Below are 11647 nucleotides of genomic sequence, written 5' to 3' on the forward strand. Positions count from 1 at the left end.
TCCTGCCTTTGCCCCCCACACCCCCCAGATCTAGGAAAGCGGCGATGGGCTCACCCTTGGGGCGGGGTGGCTCTGTGGCTCCCTCTCTGCTGGGGCAGCCGTGGGCTGTGGCTCAGAGGTGGGACTCCCAGGACCATCACTTCTGTCTTGATTTCATGTCCAACGCCATAGACCAGAGGTCTGCGAACGCTGGCAGCCACTGAACCACTCTGGGCCTCCGGTTCCTCTGCTGTCTGCAGTGGCTGCCAACAGGCAGTGCCACCCCCGGGGCTGGGCGAGGACTTCGTGAATGAGCGCCCGAAACCCTCATCCCAGTGCCTCACGAGGGACGCGCCCAGCCTGCCCAGTGACGGTCCCCGGCTGCTGCTCAGGTGGGCCCCTGGCACCTCCTCTGCCCACGGCACCAGGAGGACTCTCCATGTCCCCGGGCCTCCAACCACCAAACACGCCTTTTCCGCAGGACGGGACGGTCACTGGGTGCAGGGGGCGCGGGCGCAGCGTCTCTGAGCTGTGTTCCCAGCAGAGGCCGAGGGCCGGGCGGAGGGCAGGTGCTCGTCGGCCCCGCTCATGAGGCGGCACACACAGGCTTTTAAAATACTTTGCATTGCATCGCAGGCATGAGGACGAGAACATACAGTCTGTGTGAGCAACGCCAATCACAAATAAACGAGGCAAAACAGACACCAGAATGTCCTGCACCCGAGGGAGCGGCCTCGTCGCGGCCGGCTGTCTGGGGAGGCACCGCGGAGAGTGAGTGGCAGGAGGAGGGCTCAGGGCTTACCCGGGACAGGTGAGTCAGGCCCCCCCCTTTGCAGGCGACGGTAACTCAGATTGATGGGCAAAGGGAAACGGGTTAACGGGGATCGGAGCACACAGGGCCTCTGCGCCTTCCCCCCTCCTCCTGGCACCCCGCGGGGCAGTGAGGCCAGGGGCTTGGCCAGCAGGCAGCATGGGGTCCCCTTCCTGACACACAATGACCCCTCAAGGGCAGTGCTGTGGGCATCACTTGTCTTGATTTCATTTCTGTGGCTGTCCCTTTTTTCCCATGTCATAGATCAGAGGTCTGCCTAATGACCAAATCCGGCCCCCCGCCTGTTTTTATAAATAAAGTTTTATTGATACACAGCCACACCCTTTTGTTCACATATTGTTTCTGCTGGTTTCGCACAGCAGAGTTGATGAGTTGTGACAGGACCACTGGCCCGTGAGGCCTGGAGATGGCCTCTGCGGCCCTTTCCCGCCCGAGTCTGCTGCCCCTGCCCTGTTTCGTCACGTGTCCGGGAGGGACCCCGTCCACCACAGACAGCTACGAAGGACGGGTCTCTTGTTTGTGGTGTTTTCATGGCTGGTGCTGATTTGGGGCTCTGGAGATGTTGTTAAAAAGCCACAATCATTAGGTTTCCGTTCTCCAGGGACCGTGTTAGGACAGGGACGGCCGAGTCACCAGCAGCCGCCCTAAAAGGGAGACAAGCCCTGGGACGGCCGCCACCTGCAGACACTGCAGCCTCAGGAGGGAGGGGCCTCCCACTGACCCCCAGGCCCACCTGCTGGCCCCTCCCAGCTCTGCTCCCAGACAGCTGAGGGGGAGGGGGCGGGGACCTCGGGGCAGGGCTGAGAGGGGCCTCCCTCCTGGGGCTCCCTTCCCCTGTGATGTTGTCTGAGCTCTCCCTCCAGGCTCCCGTGAGTCACAGGAGCTATTTCAAACCTCAGGGCTGTGGCAACGCATCCACCCCTCGTGGAGCCACACTGAGCCCAGGGCACCTGCAGCCACCACTGCCTCCACCTCCTTCACTGCCACTTCCACCACCACCACCACCTCCACGGCCACTTCCACCTTCAATGCTACCGCCACCTCCACCTCCACCTCCACCTCCACCTCCACCTCCACCGCCACCGCCACCACGGCTGCTACATTTCTGGCACCTCCCAGGCCGAGGCTGTGGCTGCAATGACCCGAATACCTGCCAGAGCAGCAGATATGGAACCTCCGCATCCACCTTGGAGCGGGATAACCCGCCAGGGACAGAGGAAAGAGGAGTCCAGGTTCATGCCAACCCCCTTTCTGCGAGGACAGGAGTGACAGCGATGCCGTGTCTGTGGGGAGGGCGGCGTACCCCGCTCCTGTGGGGGTCTCCCCAGGAGGGGAGAGGAAATGCTGTGTCGCCCCAGAGCCAGACAGAAAGCCTTTTCACAGAGCCAAGGTAGAAAGAACGGGGCTCAGGGAGGGAGAGAGCAAACCTTGCCCGTGATGCCCGAGATGCCCAGGGTGAACAAGATGCCCGACATGACCGCGTTTGGAGCCTGACTCAGCAGTGGGGAGCAGCTGACACGGCGGGAGCAGCGGTGGCCCGGCTCCAGGATGGACGGATGGACAGATGCACAGGCTCCAAGCTGCTTCCTTCGTTTCTGGGGCAGGAGGGAGTATTAACTGCTTACACCCAGAGCGGGAGGGGGGCGGCCAGCATGGTGGGGCTTCCCAGACACGCCCTCCTGGACCAGGGTGGGCCCCAATCCACTGCCAGGGGTCTTAGAAGCAGAGGTGAGGACAGGCCCCGTACGTGAGGCAACGTGACCCCAAGGAGACACCGTGTAGCGACTTAAGGGAAAGCAAGAGGCTGTCACACCCGGTCATGGTGCGCGTCTCCCTCTTAGGAAAGCGCTTCTGCCGCCCGTCGGACGGAGGCGGCGGACAGCACCCGTGTCCCCGGCAGGAGGGAAGGCGTGAGGCGAGTGGAGAGGGGGCCCTCCCCTGAGCCCCACGATTCCTGCCGCAGACTCAGGGAGGCTGTGTGCGGGGGCAGGGAAAGGAAGACCCCCGGTAGCAGGGGGATCGCCTGGGAGGCTCTGCAGCTTGGAGCTGGAGCCGGGGGCCAGCGGGGGTCCCCCTTACTGGCATCCGGGGCCCTGGCCCAGGACGGAGGCCGAGGGCCAGCATCCGCCCTGCTGGTGAGGTGGGCGAGGCATCGGCCGGGAGGCCGTCCTCCGGTGGCTGTGTGACCCGAGGGGAGGCACAGCACCTGCTCCACCCACCAGCACAGCTCATCACAGGCCTGCTTCTGGGTGGCTGGGGATGAAGAGTAAATGCTTGGCCTGGCCGGGCGGCTTAGCGGTTGGGCATCAACCCAGGAACCAAGAGGCGGCCGGATCAATTCCTGGCCAGGGCACAGGCCCAGGTTGCAGGTTCAATCCCCTGTGGGGGGTGGGGGTGGGTGGGCGTGTGCCGGAGGCAGCAGATTGATGATGTTTCTATCTATCCCTCTCCCTTCCACTCTCTCTAAAAAATTTTAAAAAATATTTAAAAATGTTAAAAAAAAGAGTAAATGCTTGCAAGGCTTAAACAGAGGCCCGACAAAGAGCAGATCTGGGACAAGTGGCAGCTACTGATACAAATGATAGTTGTTGCTGTTGTCATCACTACAATCACCATCACCCACATCCCCATCCTCACCACCACCATCACCCATATCCCCATCCCCATCATCACCACCACCATCCCTATCATCACCATTACTATCATCCCTATCATCACCACCATCCCCATCCCCATACTATCACTATCATCCCCATCCCCCATTACTATCATCACCACTATAACCATCACCATCACTACCATCCCCATCCCCATTACTATCACCATCATCCCCATCCCCCATTACTATCATCACCACTATAACCATCACCATCACCACCATCCCCATCCCCATTACTATCACCATCATCCTCATCCCCCATTACTATCATCACCACTATAACCATCACCATCCCCATCCCCATTACTATCACCATCATCACCTCCACCATCATCCCCATCCCCATTACTATCATCACCACTATAACTATCACCACCACCATCACCATCATCACCACCATCCCCATTACTATCACTATCATCACCATCTCCAGCAACAACTATCATTTGTATCAGTAGCTGCTATCATCACCACCACCACACCCATATCCCCATCCCCATCATTACCACCATCATCCCCATCCCTATCATCCCCATCCCCATTACTACCATCCCCACCATCATCACCACCACCATCCCCATTACTATCACCATCACCACCACCATAACCATCCCCATTACTATCACCACCACCACCACCAACCCCATCATTATCACCATCACCACCATCTCCATCAGCACCTCCACCTGATCCTCATCATCAACACCACCATCCCCACCACCATTACTATCACCACTACCATCATCATCACCACCACTGTACCTGTCATCGTCACCGCCACCACCACCACCACCACCACCACCGTCTTCCAGCTTCAGATGAAGTGCCTGCTCCTTCCTGCAGGGGCAAAGTCTCTGAACTGTAGAGTCTTCCCCGGGGAGGCCCTCTCCCCTGGAGACCTGCTCACGAAACCCCACCCTTCTCTGGCTGCCCCTGGGACCACTCAATCCCGGCGCCCTGGGACAGTCTGCAGTTAGGAGGAACTGTCTGCATAATTAAGTGGCTCCTTGTAAAACCCTGAGTGTGCGGTCTCTTCGGGGCAGCAGGCAGAGCGCATGCATCCAGATGCCAGGCGGCTGGGCGCCCCTGGCCCGCCGCCCAGGATGCCAGCCTCAGGACCACAGCTGCCTCAGCACCTGGCGCGGTCCCAGCCTCAGGGAGTGTCCCGCCTGCTGCTATGCCTGGCTGGGTGCCAGGCCCCAGAGGCCGTGGCTGCTCTGCCCTCCCTGGGGCATTGCCTGTTGCGCAGGGTGTGGCAGGAGTGTGCCCTGGGGGAAAGCGCTATTGGAGTGCCCCGCCTGTGGAAGAAGACATCAGGGAGCCCGTGATGGGGACGGCTGCTGCCCGTCCCCAGGAGTCCCTGGTTGGTCCCTCGCCTTCAGCCTCAGGACCCACAGCTCGCGAGGTGGTGGGTGCACTGCAGGTCAGCACCTGGGCCCGGTGAGCGGACAGAGGGGAGGCTGGAGAGCAGTCCTGGCTGAGGGCGGCGCCAGGGCCACTGGTAGGACCTCATTCCCCAGATCACACCTCAGAGTCAGGACTGTGGCCTTTTCTTCCTCCACAGCCCTGAGCCCTGGACATCAGCACTGGGAGGGAGCTGGGGTGACCAGCCGTCCAGGCTAGCAGGGCGGGGCCTCAGAGGACCGTGGGCACTGTGGAGGCTGTGGGGCAGCCTGGGTTGGGCGCCTGCATCTCCAGCCTGGAGAGGGGGGGTTGCTTTCCACATTTTGTGGGGGTCGTGCCCCTGACACCCACAAAGTTTTCCAACATGTACCGGGAAATGAGCAGGTCCCCGAAGGACTATCTGGCTTAGGAAGGGGCCGGGGTTGGGGGGCACTGGAGCCCCTGATGCGTGGTGGACCCTCCATAGGAGGGGCTGATGCATGGGGCAGGGCCCTAGGGAACGTTGGGTACAGGTTTGCTTTCTGCCGGGGGTTCTGCTGTCTGATGGTCCGAGTTAGGCGGCAGCCGCCCGGTCCGGAGTTGGGGTACCACACCCCTTCCTAGCTCTGCAGAGGGTGGCTCCTGCCGGTGGGCCACCCTCCCTGTGCCAGTTCCCACGTGGCTCCACCTTCTGGGGGAGCCCACTCCTGCCGTGTGCCTGCCGAGGGCTGAGCTGGGGTGCAGAGGTGCTGGGACAGACACGCCCCCTGCTCATGGGCCACACAGTCAAGGAGGGACTGGACATCAGCTACAATAACCACATGGACCGTGCCCAGAGTGACCTACGGGACACTGGTGGGGCTCCACACGGTGACCCCACTCTGCCAGCAAGTACGGTTCCTCCCCCAGCCTCAGTTTCCCCCTCCCTAAAACAAGGAGGCTGGACTCAGACCCTACACGGCCTCAAAGAGTGAGGAGACTTCCCTGAGGCCTCAGGCCTGGAGGAGCCGGGACCCCTGCTCCGAAACACCGGATGGAATCCAACCCCATGAGGGCGGGGTTAGCCAATGGGCTCAACGCCCGCTCCCAGCTGCTTTAGAGGCGGGGATTCCGCCTGAGCCTGGGACAGGGGGCCTCTCTCCCTGGAGGCGTGGGGGAAGGTCCCCAGGCCGGGAGGGTGCTGGCTGCTGCCCAGGGACCCTCTGGGAAGACCTGGGGCCCAGCCAGGCCCTTAGCACCCATACAGCCCAGCAGGTGACTGGGCACCTTCAGCAGTTGCCCATAGTTACCATGCTGCAGGGCAGTGGGGAATGACCCTCTCTTCTGCATTCCTCCCAGCGACACCCCAGTGGGCTTTGCTAGAACCTTCCAGCCCTGGGTGAGGCAGGAGCGAGGGTCCAGTGGGCACACAGGCCGTGTGTGTCTGTTAGTATGTGTGTATCTATCTGTGTGTCTCTGTGTGTGAGTGTGTCTCTGTGTGTTGAGTGTGTGTGTGTAGGGTGGTGGTGACCACAGCAGCTGGAGCAGCTCAGGGGACCCTGAGGGAACCACGGCTCGCTGTAGGGCCCTGGTTAGCGACCCTCCTCCCAGGAGCATGGAGGACCAGCTCAGCTCCCTGTGGAGCAGGAGGCGTCTCCTAAGGATGCACAGCGCCCCAGATCCTCACTCAGCCCGATGTCTCCCCCAGCACCCTCCGCCGTGTCTGCACTTTGCACGCAGCCCTCCCCACCCAGGAGGCCACCCTGTCCTTCCTGCCCGTGACGTGATGCAGCCCCTCCCCACCCCGTGCACTGGACCCCGCGTCCCCCCGCGCCGACTGGGGGCCCTGCGGGCAGCGGGCAGTGAGGGGAGGAGCGAATCCACGCCAGGCCCAGCCGGCACAAAGCAGGGTGGGGAGCATGTGGTTCCTCCGGGCGACATTGGGCCCAGGATGGCTGACTGTCCCCCTAAACGGGTTCATTCGTTAGGACAGCGGGTCCACGTGCCAAGGGAGCTGCCCGGGCTGCCTTTCCCAAACCCGTGTTTCAGGATGAAGGGAAAGTCCCGGAGGCAGCTCCGGTGCCGGTGCCTCGGTGGCCAGGCCAGACCCGACCCCCCCGCCCTCCTTCTCCAGGCGCGTGTGCGCGGGGTGACCGCCCCCCTTCTCCCGGAGCGTGTGTGCGGGGTGACGGCCCCCCTTCTCCGGGCGCGTGTGCGCGGGGTGACCGCCCCCCTTCTCCCGGAGCGTGTGTGCGGGGTGACGGCCCCCCTTCTCCGGGCGCGTGTGCGCGGGGTGACCGCCCCCCTTCTCCCGGAGCGTGTGTGCGGGGTGACGGCCCCCCTTCTCCGGGCGCGTGTGCGCGGGGTGACCGCCCCCCTTCTCCCGGAGCGTGTGTGCGGGGTGACGGCCCCCCTTCTCCGGGCGCGTGTGCGCGGGGTGACCGCCCCCCTTCTCCCGGAGCGTGTGTGCGGGGTGACGGCCCCCCTTCTCCGGGCGCGTGTGCGCGGGGTGACCGCCCCCCTTCTCCCGGAGCGTGTGTGCGGGGTGACGGCCCCCCTTCTCCGGGCGCGTGTGCGCGGGGTGACCGCCCCCCTTCTCCCGGAGCGTGTGTGCGGGGTGACGGCCCCCCTTCTCCGGGCGCGTGTGCGCGGGGTGACCGCCCCCCTTCTCCCGGAGCGTGTGTGCGGGGTGACGGCCCCCCTTCTCCGGGCGCGTGTGCGCGGGGTGACCGCCCCCCTTCTCCCGGAGCGTGTGTGCGGGGTGACGGCCCCCCTTCTCCGGGCGCGTGTGCGCGGGGTGACCGCCCCCCTTCTCCCGGAGCGTGTGTGCGGGGTGACGGCCCCCCTTCTCCAGGGGCGTGTGCGCGGGTGACTGCTCTCCCTTCGGGAGGTGGCAATTGCTCCTTAGGCTTCGCAGTTCCTATTTTGGGCATCGTGTGTCCTTTGAGGAGCAAACGGATGGAGATGGCTCCAGGCCTCCTGTCCCTGACACCTGAACACCTCCTGGCCTGGGCGACTAAAAATACCTCCTCCTCACTGACAGGGACAGGCAATCCCAGGAGGTGGCGGGGAGCCGCAGAGCAGGGAGAGGCTTCGGGGGAAGGGGAGATGCCACAGGGGACAGGGGCGGGGGCAGCGGAGGAGGGCGAGATGCCACACCACAGGGGACAGGCTGGGACAGCCAGCACCCCGACCAAACTTCCTTCCAAGAGAAGGGACGCAGCTAACAAGAGCACCTCACCAAGCACACCCCGCACCTCACACCGGAAACAGTGTGACTTGAGATTCAAGCTGACAAAAGCGCAGGGGTCATTCCCCAGGACACACCCGGTTCCTGGGTCAGAGAACCGAAGATGCCGGTGAAGCCTTTGCCAGGGCTGTCACTATCAGCGTTTCCTCCTGCGCTACATTAAGGAGGGAGCGGGAAAGCTCACCCATAAACAGAGCTGGGAAGTGTTTCTCAAAGTACGGCCTCGGCACCCCTAGCCCAGTGGCTGGTGAAGGGAGGAGCTGGCAGAGCTGCGCCAGGACCCTGGGGACTGTTTCGGGCCCCACTCCCTGTGGCCCCGACGTGTCCCCCTTTCTCTGCTGTCACACTAGATGCCGAGCCATCGGTGCAGCTGGAAGGCTGAGCCCTGACCCCACACTTCACAGTGTCCCCAGAAAGGCCTCTTAGGGCAGGAACAGAATCACGCACTGTGGAAACTGCCGACGGGACAGACGAGCAGATGCCAGAAGGGACCCATTAACCCGAAAAGCGACTTTTCTTCCCACCAACCTGTGCGCGCACAGCGACCCTCTGTCCAGCTGTCCCGGGAGCCACCAGGGAGGGCAGTGGTTGGGCTCAGTCTGTGACTAGAAGTGACGTTGCTGAGTGTCTGTGCCAGGGACTGTCCCGATGCTTCCACCCAACGCATCCCATTTCGCTGATCCAGGAAAAGGGGGACGCAGACGGGGCCAAGTGGCTGAGAGGGAGAGGGCCAGGCCCTCAGGTTCCCCCTGGGACCAGGGGTCAAGACGGTGATAGAGGGCCCTGTGAGCGTCGCTGGGACCCGGGACGTGGGGATGTCGCGTGCTTACTGGGGAAACGGACCTGGGCGTGAACAGTTTGCTGCTTCATCTTGGAAGCTGGGGCGGGTTCTGAGGAGAGACATGCGCCTGCCTGGCATCCGCCTCGCGTCGGGTGACGTGTCTCAATGTGCAGCAGCCAGGGCTCCCGATCGCGGTGGGGAGAGCGCCTACCGCGTCTGCAGCGCGGACATGAGGCCGAGCGAGGGCCCCCTGCGCCTGCCTTTCCCTTTCTCCAGCCCTGTTTCATCTGCATCCCACACGGCACTGGGACTCAGTTCTGCGAGTGCTGAGCGCAGGAGCCAGAGAGAAGACGGGCTGCCTGCAAGGAGGGAGCTCATGAGGCCGGTGCCAGGTATGAGGGAGGCCGGTGCCAGGTATGAGGGAGGCAGGTGCCAGGTATGAGGGAGGCAGGTGCCAGGTACGGGGAGGGGTTGTGGAGAGCGGTTACAGTGTTTGGACAGGTTATGGTCCGAACCTGTGGCCCCACGTGGCTCAGTGGTATGGGCTGCAGAAGGTGCAGCAAGGAAACAAAGCTTGAACAGGTGCATGTAACTGAGTAGATTCGAAACCCGTGAGAACGTTGTTAACACGCCCTTGCTTTGCCTCGTGGAATCTGCTATAAAATAAAGACTCGGGTCGCAGGCCATGGTGCTGTCTCTCCTTCAGAGAGGGCAGCATCCCACCCAGACCCAGCTTTATCCTTCACCGCCCCCCCTCTCCCCCCGGCTCCCGGAACCTGGCTGTGCTGGTGTGGCACAAGGCGTTAGCTCTGATGTCTCTGGGGTTAACCACATGGCCATTGGGCAGAGCAGGCGTGGCCTCCGTAGACCCCGTCCCTCAGGGCTATGAGTTGGGAAGAGGGGTGTGCGGTGCAGGGCACCCTCAGGCTGGGGTGCGGGGCCAGAGCCTCCCAGGGCACGGGGGAGGGGAGGCAGGCCCGCTGAGCCCCATCGGATGTGGCAAAGGGCTGAGAAGACGCAGCCCTGCGCGTGCCCACCTGGCGGGGAGATGGTACCTGCCAAGGCCAGGCCTCACGGAGAGCTGCGGGCTACCCTCACAGTGACGGGGTGAACGGATGAACGTGGGTGACATCCCCCCCTGGCCCAGGTGTGCTCTCAGGGAGCCCCTGTGCCATTCTTCTCCCCTGAACTGGCTGAGCCAAGGACCACGCCTCCTCAGAGTCACCCCAAGAAATGGGGGCACAAGTGAGTGGGGGCTGAGCGTGCTGGGGTTCCCACTCGTGAGAAAGGCAGTTTCCACATCCCGGGGAGCTGGGATCGAACCCTGACGTCCGGGGAGGCTAAGGATTGATGAGGAGGGGAGCAGCAGGAACAGAACCAAGGCTTCCTCCGGAGCCAGGAGGCCGGCTCAGCCTCACCACCGCCCCGTGCCTCAGTTTCCCCCTCCTGGCTAACCAGCCTACCCGCAGGGTTATTTACAAGACCCGCCGTGAAGTCAGTGGGAAGCGCAATCTCTCCTCCCCGTCATCCCGCCCAGTGGCCGGGCCCTGCCATCTCTCTGACATCTGAGCACCACTGTGTCCTCATTCTGGGGACCTGCCAGGCCAGCAGGATGGCGTCACCGGGATTCTCTGCTCCCAGCAGCCCCCCCAGTGACTCGGACACACCCCAGGGTGCTGGCTTCCTCCACACCTGCCGTCAACACCTCCAAAGTGGCCTTCCCCGAGGGTGGCCGAGGTCTGCATGTCCACGGGGCTGGCTTCCTCCAAGGGGCAGAGCCAAAGAAGTGACCTGGCTCCAACTGGCAGGAGGGGAGGGGCCTAACCTGGCCCTGCCCCTGCTGCTTAAGGAACAGGGAGATGACATAAGGATAGCTCTTGCGGGAAATGGCCATTAACATTTATGCAAATTAACACATCACATCTGAGGAGGATGGGGAACACCCAGTTCAGGCCACAGCTGAACTTGAGGGAGTCACTGGGCTTCTGCTGAGTCCTCTGAGGGGGCAGGTGGCTGGGAAGCTGGCAGCTCTGTGAATAGCCCCAACTGCTGGGCAGGAAGGGGGGTGGAGAGCGGTGTGGGGTCTCGGGCCCTGGACACCCTCAGAGACGGTCCTCCCCGAATATACCTGAGGTTGACCCCGCTCTGACCCAGTATTCAGGGACCCCAGAAAACTGCTCTGGCTCCGTGAAGGTCACTGTGAATTTAGTCAAGGATAAGGACATGCTGCCTGCTGTCAGAGTCCCGCACACGAGCCCGTTGCCTGGGCTCTGACAGCAGGGAGGCCTTCCTGCTCCAGCTAGAGGAGGTCCCCCTCCCGGCCCCTCCCGGAAACTGCAAATCAAGACTCGTGCCTCTCACTTCCTCCTCAGTCGTTTGGGGTTAGAAGATCCTTGAAAGGAGAGACAGAAAGCCGCAGGGTCTGAGGCCTCTCAGGCTGCCCTGCCCAGAGCTCACTGCCCTCTGACCCTCACCAGGCAAGACCTGTGTCCCATCGTGCCCCCTCCAGTGTTCAATCCCGTGCGTGCCAGCTTCTTCCCACCCAGCTCCACACCCCAACTCAGAAGGGTGTTGAGCGTGAGACCAGGTTCCACACTTTTCATGCCCAACTCTTCCAGGCCTGGCTCAGTCCCCAGGCGCCAGGCAGTGCCCACAGGTCCGTGGACTGGCAGAGCAGAGAGAGACACAGGCCTGGACCTGGGTGTCCTATAGGAAGCCCCCCGCAGCTGCTGCTGAGGCGGGAATGTGCTCCAGCCCAGACACCCTCAGTGCCATCGAGGCGGG

Source organism: Myotis davidii, unplaced genomic scaffold, assembly GCF_000327345.1.
Source record: "Myotis davidii unplaced genomic scaffold, ASM32734v1 scaffold299, whole genome shotgun sequence".
Classification (NCBI taxonomy): Eukaryota; Metazoa; Chordata; class Mammalia; order Chiroptera; family Vespertilionidae; genus Myotis; species Myotis davidii.